Below are 11,112 nucleotides of genomic sequence, written 5' to 3'. Positions count from 1 at the left end.
CCCGTCATTAGTTTGTTAGTGTGGGATGATTGTTCATAGCAAGGGATCGTCCCAATTCCCCAGTAGTGGAAGATGGTTGAAGAATAAACGTGCATAGGCTACCGTAACAGATAGAAATATCATAGCCAAAAGATGGTGAAAGAATCAACTCGACAACTTTATTTTCAGCCCGGATTAAAAATGGCACCAATAATACTTGACGCATTTGGGCTTCCAAGGGCATGCAGGAATGTGCGCATATTTCAAGAGATATGCCTTCTAAGAACACGGCTGGCATATTAAAGTGTCTCATCATCTTATGTGGGGAGGGAGGGTGGAGGGGGAGGGGGGAGAGTCAAGTGGCTCCTCGGGCCTCTAGGTGCCAGGGGGGGAGGGTGGGGGGGATGCATATTGAGTTCGGGGGAGCGGTTGGATCGTCCTTGCTTTGGTCGTGGTGCCTGGCACTAGTGCCTCTTGCAACCTCTGGCAGGGGCAGAAACAGGGGGTGCTCGGCAGGGTGGCATGGGTAGGGGGGAGGGGGGATCGACTAACACTAAGTCAGACTGTCAGTCATTCAGTCTTTCAGAACGGGTAGGGAAGGGAGGTGAAGAGTTGTGTTCGTCCCAGCCAGCGAGTTCGTGTACAGTACAAAGACTTGTCATTTCGAGATCAAGAAGCGTTGCAGCTGCTGGATGACTGTGGTTTATGCCTCCGTGTGAGACAGGAGTGAGGTCTATATCATATTATTATATTGCCCTTGGACGGCACCACAAACCAGTACAAGAATGAGGAGGAGGAGGAGGAGGAGGAGGGATGGGGGGCAAATTGCCCCGATTAATCCGCCACTCTCGACTTGTTTTGTCCAACTTCCGCCCCAAAAATTCCAACTCGTTGTAAGAAACTACAGCCCCCTCTCCTCCTCCTCCTCCTCCTCCTCCTCCTCCTCCTCCTCCTCCTCCTCCTGCTCCTCCTCCTCCTCCTCCACCCCCCCACCCATTCCCCACTGTGTTCCATGGGGGAAGGTCGCTCCACGTTTTTGCTGTGAGGGATGCCCACTACCATTTTCGCCTTCTCTTTCACGACTGCCACCGTATCTGTTCCCCGGGAAGACATCTGTCTGCTACTTCCTTCCCCAAGAACCAACCAGCGAACTTCGTCACCCGATTTCGTCGTTATATACTCTCGATTCGTTTCAACGTCAGCAGTCTATTTTCCCTAAAAAACGTAGGCTCAAGGGGTGATTTGATACAGGTCTTAAAATTGTAAAGGGAATTGACAACATCAAAAGTGACGAAATTTTCACGCTGAATGCGAATCTTACAAGAAATAATGGTCTCAAACTATCAGGAAGTAGATTTAATTTGGAAGTGGGTAGAAACAACTTCGTCAACCGTGTAGTACATGAATGGAATAAACTTCCTGCAGAGGTAGTGCAATGTAGTACAATTCGAAGTTTGAAGATTCATTTAGGTAAGGACCTACGAGATGTACTGTAATGCATACCATTTTATCTATTTATTTATTTATTGTCATTTATTTAGTTATAATTATATATCTGTTTTGTTGTTTATGTATTATTTACCATAGATTATTGTTATTTTTCAGTTTGTTTATTATTTATCATTATTCATCTTATCCATTTGCCTACTTTATTTGTTTATTTTTTCCGCATCCGACCTAGTTATGGACCAAAAGGTCTCCTGACGGCATGTTAATCCTTTGTAACCCCCCCCCCCCATCAGGAGGCTAGGGCGGTGCCCCTCACAGTGGACTTTGTAACGTGGAATTTAATTAACCATACCCTTGGTCCAACTCGTTGACGGCAGGGTTCGACCTTTCGTCACCTCGACCTCCGCCGCAAGTAGCGACGCTCTAACACGCTCGTAAAAGCGAGTATCCTAATATATACTCTTAGCATTGTTATGCCGTCACTGTTGTATTATATTACCATTATATTAATATTGGTAATATCGGTGAGATCAAACCAGGTGCAGTCCTCGATGTTCAAGTGTGCATCTCGAAAGCTGAACTTGTGTACGAGTATGCATCTGTGTTCCGCTAGCACCCAAGGGCCGAATCTATAAAAGATCCTGCTTATGTTTAGACATTCTAGACATAAGCATTTAGGTCGCCGACATAGGGATTTAGATAAAATCTCCGCCATTTTGAAGATTTATATCTAGACTTAGGGGCTAGGATCTTTTATAAATTCGGCCCCAGAACACTTTCTTTTTGGGAACAAGTGTCGCATGGAACCACGCACTCCCCCAGTTCCACAGTAACTCCTCGGTCTTAGCGGGCCTAGAGAGTGAGGACGAAAACACTAACCAATAAGGGACGGGATTATCGAAATAGAGGGAGTTACCATGGCAACGAATAGAAGAGCTTGCGAGACGTTTTGTGCTTTCTCAGCTTGAGCGCAGGGCTTTCTCGTTCTTGAACAAGCAGTCGCTGTCCAGGCTCGCCAGTTCCCCACCCGAAGCCATCTCACAAGCAGGGGCGTCCCTAGGAATTTTTATAGAGGGGGGAGCTAGATTTTTTGTAGGGGGAACAAAACTATAAATATTATGCATAAATGGCTAATAGTATAGAATTATATCAAGATACACACTTCAAATTGGCCGCATAGGCATATATTTACATTAGCTACACGAATTACCTTTTGACTTTCATTCATAGTGATATACTATAAATTAAAAAATTAAAGATTATACGTGACGACAGCAAAGTTTCAGACACATCCTGGATTTCTAGGTGGGGGGGCAAGTGTCCCCCTCCCCCCACCTCCAGACGCCAATGGTGACAAGAATTCTTGTACTCCATTTCTCCCCTGACGGTCTCCCAGGAATCCCAACGATAAGACTCTCTTCCCAGCTAAACATTTCCCTCTTGGCTGGGCGTTAGCCTTCTCCACCAGTGTCTGTGCATGTCTGCCACCAGCAGAAGGGGTAGTCGAAGCAGAGGTGGTGGTGAGGGATCGTGGTGGTGGGGATGGTGTCTCATCCTACCCCTGGTGGTGGTTCTGTTTGTTGGTGAGAGCTAAGGCGCGAGGGGCAGGGGGCGACCCGCTCTCTGATGCTGCGGTCTTACTCGGCTTTCTTTCCTTCGCCCTCCTCTTTCCTCTTCGTAACCCTCCTTCTCCTCCTTGCCCTCCTCTTTCTCTTCTTACTCCACTGTCTGCCCGTCCTCCTCCTCCTCCTCCTCCTCCTCCTCCTACCACCACCACCGCTCCACCTACGCCTTTCCCGAACCCACCGCCACCACCGTCTTCTTCAGTACCACCATTAAAAAGTTGGCTCCCCTTTTGCCACTACCACAGCCGCCGTCGCCGCCGCCGCCGCCGCCGCATCCGCCACAGTTTGAGCCGGTGCTTCCCGAGACTTGCCGTGCCGGGGCCTTACAGTCGCTTGCGGGTGACTCACCTCGTCAGGCGGAAGACAACACCGACCATTCACCGTGGCCGACGCCACCACCGCCACCGCCGCCAGCGCCAGCGTTCGCTACCACCGCCACCGCCTCCGCCGCCGCCGCCGCCGCGCGCTGACACAGCGCGCGGCGGCTACGACTTGGTAAAGAAGAGCCCCGGCACCGAACTACTGATGTGACCACGACCTGGAGTTCAAGACGCGATGGTTCCTCATGCGCTCAAAGGTCGTGGTCGAAAGGACATTGTAGATATGATCACTAACGTTGTTGAAAAATGTGATCTTGCCTGACTCGCTCTTGCGATTCCGCACGCGACCGCACGAATACACACACACACACACACACACACACACACATTATGTATATGTATGGGGAATTCTGTGGAAACCTTGGGAAGGCTAGGAAGGGACAGTGGTTGTAGACGGTGACGCAACTGCAAAAACAAACAGCATGATGGTTGAGGAAGTAACAATTAGATTTGGAGTAGATGATGTAGCAGGTGAAAGGGGAGAAAATGTGCCACGGTTGTGTGCTGAGAGAGAGAGAGAGAGAGAGAGAAGGGATTAATTTGCGAGTACACCAGAACAATTTAAGATGGGACAAACAAGACCCTCATTAACTTCGTCTGGTGGACAAAAGGATGGAAAAGTGCTGGATATGACTATCGTTAAGGAAAATGGGAGGGATAACGTCAAGCCCTACCGTCTGGACTCAAAAGTGAGATTTATAAGAATTATATACAGGAAGAGGCAAAAGAACACAAGGAAAAAAATAAAGAACTGAAAATGGTGGCAAGGACATTTCAAAGTAGAGTCAGAGGAACGTGGAAGAAATAATAAGGAAGAAAGGCGTCCGTTCTGGGACAAAAATCTTTCCGAAACAAAATTTTGAAGAACGCAGCTACGAAATATGGAAGGTGGGAGAGGTTGGTAGTACGAATGGAATGAGGAAATGAGCAAACTGGTGTGGAGGTGGATATTTAAAAAGTGAATAAGGAGTTGTTGAAACGAGGGAAAATCACCAAATGAAAAGAATGAAGAGGCAAAAAGGAAATAAAGAAAGAAGAAACAAATGAAATGTGTAAAGTAACAGAAATTCAGAATGACTCAAGAATATCGAAGATCTTGTTTGAATTCGGTTGTCTAAAGAAGTTGAGGAAAGATGAAGATGAAAGTAGGAAACGAAGAAGAGAAAACACCTTAGAAAAGGAGCAACTTCAAAGAATATTTTTTCTCCTTTGAAGGGCTGTTCACCGATAATGGTGAACAGATGGCAGCATTGTCAACCGTGGGAATGCAGGGAACGAGGACAAGGGGAGGAAAGAGGTAGAAATAACAAAAAGCATTGAAAATGCTGAAGATGGGGAAGTCACCTGAGGTGGACGGAATGACAGATTGGATTATTAAAAAATGAGGTGAGAACACATTAAAATGGGTACAAATGATATTCAGGAAGGAGGAAAGAAATAGAAATAGCACAATGAAAATGCTGAAGATGGGAAAGTCGTCAGATGTGGACGGAGTGACAGATGGGGTGGTTAAAAAATAGGTGAAAACAGATAAAGATGGGTACAGATGATCTCTTGATATCCAGGTAGAAGGCAAGAATTCCAGATTATTAGAAAAAATGTGTGTATGGTGGAACTGTGGAAAGATAAAGGTGACGAAAGAGGGAGTAAGAAGTATAGGGTAATTAGATTGTTAAGAATACGAGGAAATTGGGAGAACAAGGTGCAAAATAAATCTTTGAGAAGTAAAAGGACGGGTGAGCATTCATGGACTTGGAAAAGGTATGTGATAGAGTGGATAGAGCAACAGTGTAGAGGATGATGGAGAGGTACTGAAGTGTACATAGGGTTGATGAAAGGTGTGTGTGTGTGTGTGTGTGTGTGTGTGTGTGTGTGTGTGTGTGTGTGTGTGTGAGGAGATGATGTGATTCAGAGCAGAGATAAGATCGTGTTATGTCACCATGCACACTGACACGAATGGAATGACGAAAAAATGAAGATCGGAATCAGATCAATGGGAGTAGTGCTAAATGAATGTGAGACATATCTTTGTAGATGGTGTTGTGTTGATGGTAAAGAGTGGACAGGGGCAGCAGAAATTGGTGACTGTATTTGGAGGAATGTGAAAAAAGGCAGGTGAGAGTGGAAATTAGGAGTAAGTTGATGAGACGGAAAGAAGATGGAGAAGGTTTAAAAGTCAATATGGGAGTGGGTGAAGGCTTGGGTCTTTAGATATACATGAGTTGTCGTAACAGCGTAAATGGATGTCGACAGAGACATAGAGAATATAATGCCATATGATAATATAATAATAATAATAATATGATAATACCAAGAAAAACGGGAACACAAGAAAAATGTGAGAAGGTGTGAAAATATCAACAAAGAGAAAATTGGGCGTAACACACATATCAAAGGTTGAGCGAAGTCTAGGAAAAAGGTGACGTGGACAGTGGTCCATAAGATGCCATTCTCCTTATAGGGCGGAAAGATAATAAAAACCCATGTTGCGAGTGAGAGCAGGTGTCTTGATACTTCCCTTTTGGAAAGATTCCAAGTCGTAGAATTGTGTCAGAAGGAAGAAACTTTGCCAGTGGAAAGAAAGGGTGTGTATGGACACTTTCATGTAAAAGGTATTTGTACAGACAATGGGAAGAAATATTTCTGAACTTCTAGCATTACGTCGCTTGCCACAGGACCGGATATACAGACTTGCTGAGATCAGATGAGGAACAAGAGAAGAGAGAAAAAAAGGTGTGAGATTGTGGTTGACAGGAAGAAATTAATGACTGTCAGTAAGAGGTGATAAGACTGGTGGCTTGTGGTTGTATTTCAAATTGGAACGTGACAACAATAATGGTCTTTACTTGTAAATTCAATGGACATTTTGTTTTTCAGCTGTAATGAGCGTTTCTGTCCTTCGGGATGTCACATTCTGGACTTCGCCGAGGATAGATTTAACCACTTCAGTACGAGTCAAATTTTCGAGCGCAGCATCGGCTGCCATATGTACGATGAATCACACTACTCGCATTATAGAATATAAAGTCACTGGTGTATTACTCGTTCTCTTTTACTCTTAGTAATGATAAATGCACACAAAAAAGTGATCAAACCAGTACACAGAATCCGAGGGTAATTCACGTACAACTTCATATATGTGTGTGTGCATAAATATATATATATATATATATATATATATATATATATACCTCTGTGTGTGTGTGCGTGTGTGTGTGTGTGTGTGTGTGTGTGTGTGAGGGAAATTCGCTAGTGACAGCGACATTAATCAGATAATTTTTATGAAGGTAATTTTACGGGTGGCCGAAAGCAGTGGATTCGAATCCTACATGTAACTATCATTAAATTATCCGACATATATATAAATATATAAATATATATATATATATATATATATATATAAAATCATGACGCCGACGTTGGCATCCTCGTGCATCAGTTCGCGCCTCATGACACATACTTAAGGGCCATTTACACGATTGAACATTTTGACAAACCTGGTTATTCAGGCAAGTGTTTGAAGTGATGTTTGACCGTGTGAATGGGGTATTTGGTCGTCAAACACGTTTGTCGAACGTGTTTGACAACCAAATACCCTATTCACACGGTCAAACATCACTTCAAACACTTGTTTGACAAACCGGGTTTGTCAAGCCGTTTGACCGTCTAAATGCCCCTTTAGAAGTCATCGTACCGAGGTGGGAGGAGAGGAGAGAGGAGGGAGAGTAGAATTTCAAAGTAATCAGCATTTTTTGTGTGAAGATTGGTCTCCAGCCACAATGCTGCGTGACTGTGGTCCGTAGGGATGCCACTAAAGTCCCTGAAATGATTACATAAAATATTCAGTCATTATCTCCATATGGAGACATCTAGAGATCATATATTCTTCTTGTTGTATTCTTCTTGTGTAGAAATACTCCTTGACCTTAGCATTACTTAGGAAGTCAAGTTATTCCACGAGTGTGATGTGTATTCCCCATGTACATACATATACCAAAGGCTTTTCCCCCCTTACAAGGGAGGTAGCCAAAAAAAAAAGGCATAATAACTACTCCCACCCATTCCATCCCTATCACACTCCACTCCCCTCCACCCTCTTCCCTCCTTCTTATCTCAGCACCTCCTGGATGACGGGTCATTTCTGCATCTTGTCCACTGCCCTGGGTCATGTGTCGCATGTAGAAGTGGATATTCCTGTCCCTTTGTTGATTTGGTAAATATTTGAATTAAAACATAGATAAGAATGGGGAGAAGGCACAGTATTTTTTTTTTTTTTTTTTTCGTAGATGATCAATAAGGCAAAGGAAATATGTCGCATTCTTTCAGTGCATCGTAAGTTCTAGAAGGAAAGGCACAAAGTATGAAACTGGAACTAATAAATGAAAGATAACACAGTACAATGCACGTCTGACTGTTCCGTAGAAAGAATATCAAAGTGATTTCTTTTCCTTTATTATTGCTTTTTATTGTTTGTTTTTTCTTTCTTTTCTTTTTCTTCTTCTTCTTTACTTGCGCTTGTTAGTTTGACGTCAAGGGATGGTCTTGCTCAACAACTTGGAGCACCATTTGGTAATGGTCGTCTTTGTCGTCGTCGTCTTTGTCGTCGTGGTGTTCACCGCCGTTGCCAAAATTGACCCGTCGGTCGACACAAGGTATTGACGAGGTCCGGAACAACACCCCAACTTGACCATAAATACCTGACGTGCATCCTCCTCCTCGTCCTCCTCCTCCTCGTCCTCCTCCTCCTCCTCCTCCTCCTCCTCCTCCTCGACCTTCAAGCCTAAATGGTGAATGTGAAATGCGTGAGACATGTTAGTCTGGGCAGGATTCACCATGGTCTTGGATCACGTGTTGGATTCATGATCGACAGTTATTAACCTCCCGGATGAGAGCTCAAAGCTCGTATGACCGATCTATGGGTAATACTGTGACCTTACACGCACACACACACACACACACACACACACACACACACACACACACACACACACACATACACACAACTCCCAGCCCACGAGAGTTGGAGTAACGACTCGCAGCGCAGTTATACTGAAATTATTTCAGCCCTGGGCGGGAATCGAACCCGGGCCGCCGTAGTGGTAGGCGAAAACTCTAACCACAGCGCCACGAGGAGGCACCGTGTGCGTGATGCAGGGGCGAGAGTGAGGTGGACAATCCTGTCAATCTGGAATCTACGTTCGAGTTACTTCGCGTGGGAGACACTGGACTCACAGTTCGAGGAGGGATCTCTTCGTCTCGCCATTGTCACAGTTCGCACGCTCCTACGTGATGTAACCGGAGCCTGGCATATGGATTCTTCTTGACTGTCGTCGTCATCATCATCATCATCATCATCATCATCATCATCACCCTCGTCATCATCATGATCACCATCATCATCACCATAATCACCACTATTATCATCATCATCGCCATTACCTTCACCATCATCATCACCATAATCACCACTATTATCATCATCATCGCCATTACCTTCACCATCATCATCACCATCGTCGTCGTCATCGTCATCATCATCAGTCATCATCAACATCGTCCTCATGAAGTCACGGATGATTGAGCGACACCGAGCAGAAACCGTTCTCTTGTCTCCCCCGTGGTCGCCCTCAGACCTCGACTTCCCACCTCGAGGTGTTCCCTCAGAAACTTACTTGATGGTCGCCTACCTCCGCTTCGAGTGATTTTTTTTCTTCTAATTTTCTTTCCTTGTTTTTACTTTCGTTATTGTTCTTCTTTTCTTTTTCTTCTTCTCCTTCTTCTTCCTCTTCCTCTTCTTCCTCTTCTTCTTCCTCTTTTTTCTTCTTCCTCTACTCCTTCCCTCTTCGTTTTTGTCATTTTTTTCATTTTTTTCTTCTTCGCCTCTTCTTTTTGCTTATTTTATCATTTTAACTTCCCATTCTTTCCTATTCTTTGTTTTCGTTTCCCTTTTCTTTCATATTTCTTTCATTGTTCTTTCTCTCATGGGATGAGCAAGATAAGTAGTCTTACATATTGTGAAATCTGCAGGTGCAGACTCCCCCACCCCCATCACTGCCCCCAATAACCCCAACCACCCCCACCCCCACCCCCACTCCCGTCCCTTGCAGTGAGGCAACACACAACTCGAGGATACAAAAACTTTATCCGCAAATTCTTCTTGTTCGTTCTGACTTTGTCCAGCTTCGAGGCTCTTGCAATGCCGGAAGAGGCTCTCTGAATGTTAGCCTCATCCTTCATTCCGACGGCTCTCATGTGCTCGTAGCCAAGCACTAGATTCTGTTCACGTTTAATTGGTTGTGCGTGTGTGATGTGATAAAGGGAATGAGTAGGTGCCTTATCATTTTCATGCAGTGTTCTGTGGGGAGGATTTTGGTTTCTGTTCGCGTTCTGTTATTATTTTCAGTGTTTTGTTTAGCGTCGTTTGTAAGGTGTCTATGATTGTTTTCTTGTTAGGAATCATGCCGTGGAAGCAATATTGAGTGGAGTTCTTAAGGATCGTTTGTAGAATGGGAATATGGTTTTCTTCTGTTGACCAAAGATTGTGCTTGCCACTGATCTAAGTACGTTTATTTTCTTTTTGATTTTTATTGTGGGGTGAAGGATAGTTGTGTATAAAAGATGAGTTGTCCATTCAAATTTACTGTTGGATGTCTGACTCACGGTTCTTCAGAGTGAGCAGACCTACAGTTGATGGGATCCCCCCCCCCTCTCTCTCTCTCTCTCTCTCTCTCTCTCTCTCTCTCTCTCTCTCTCTCTCTCTCTCTCTCTCTCTCTCTCAGCCTCTCTCTTTACGCCATTGTTTCTGTTTACCAAAGTAAGTTTAGGTGTTTTTAATAGTTACTCAGTAATTGGTATGTTATGTTATTATTGTAATTTCATCTGCGTAATTAAGAAATCTAGTGTTCAGTAATCTGGTTTTGAGAGCAATTGTGAAGTGGTGAAATAATGCAGGTAAGAGTATTGCTACTTGAGGGACTCCATGATAGTCTGTTAGTTCCAGATTATTATTATTATTATTATTATTATCATCATCACCATTATATATATATATATATATATATGTATATATATGTATATATGTGTATATATATTATATATATATGTATATATATATATGTATATATATGTGTATGTATGTATATGTATGTATATATATATATATATGTATATATATATATATATATATATATATATATTTTTTTTTTTTTTTTTTTTTTTTTTTTTACATTTCTTGCCATTGTTGTGGACGACTGTCTCCATAAACTTTTTGGACAGTATGTGTCTGAGAAATTGATCAAATACCTTGATTATGTCTATTGTCAACATAACTCTTCTTTCTGGTGATTTTCCTTTGTTGAATACTTTGTCACGAGATATCTGCGAGAAGTGTGTTGGTGCAGTGGGGGTTGGGGGGGGCTGGTGAGGTGACTAGACCTTTTTTTTTTTTTTTTTTTTTTTTTTTTTTTTTTTTTTTTTTTTTTTTTTTTTTTTTAATCTTACCTTGGATTGGGTATGGTGAGAAGTAATGAGATTGATCTGTATGATGAGTGTCTCCTGGTGTTTTGTTTGTTTTTTGTTTGTGTATTATATGGGCTCTTTTCTAGATTGTTGTAGAACAATGAGTGGTTGACAGAATCAGTTTTTATTTTTTTATTATTATTATTATTTTTTTTTCGTTT

General features: G+C 43.1%; 1 protein-coding gene and 1 long non-coding RNA gene across 8 annotated transcripts in view; one reads left to right on the top strand and one right to left on the bottom strand.

Moving 5' to 3' along the window:
* The window catches only part of LOC143020695 (glutaminase liver isoform, mitochondrial-like), a 210,949-nt gene that overhangs the window by 139,535 nt on the left and 60,302 nt on the right, over positions 1-11,112 (top strand). The gene's annotated exons all lie outside the window — the stretch shown is intronic.
* On the bottom strand, positions 2,140-3,542 carry LOC143020698 (uncharacterized). The gene is made up of 2 exons (XR_012965923.1): positions 2,639-3,542; positions 2,140-2,484 (listed from the first exon to the last, which is right to left on the bottom strand). It is a non-coding gene; the product is annotated as an uncharacterized LOC143020698 (long non-coding RNA).

This window comes from Oratosquilla oratoria, chromosome 40, assembly GCF_046742065.1.
Source record: "Oratosquilla oratoria isolate Oo_2021 chromosome 40, ASM4674206v1, whole genome shotgun sequence".
Classification (NCBI taxonomy): domain Eukaryota; kingdom Metazoa; phylum Arthropoda; class Malacostraca; order Stomatopoda; family Squillidae; genus Oratosquilla; species Oratosquilla oratoria.
This window is presented reverse-complemented; position numbering and strand designations above follow the sequence as displayed.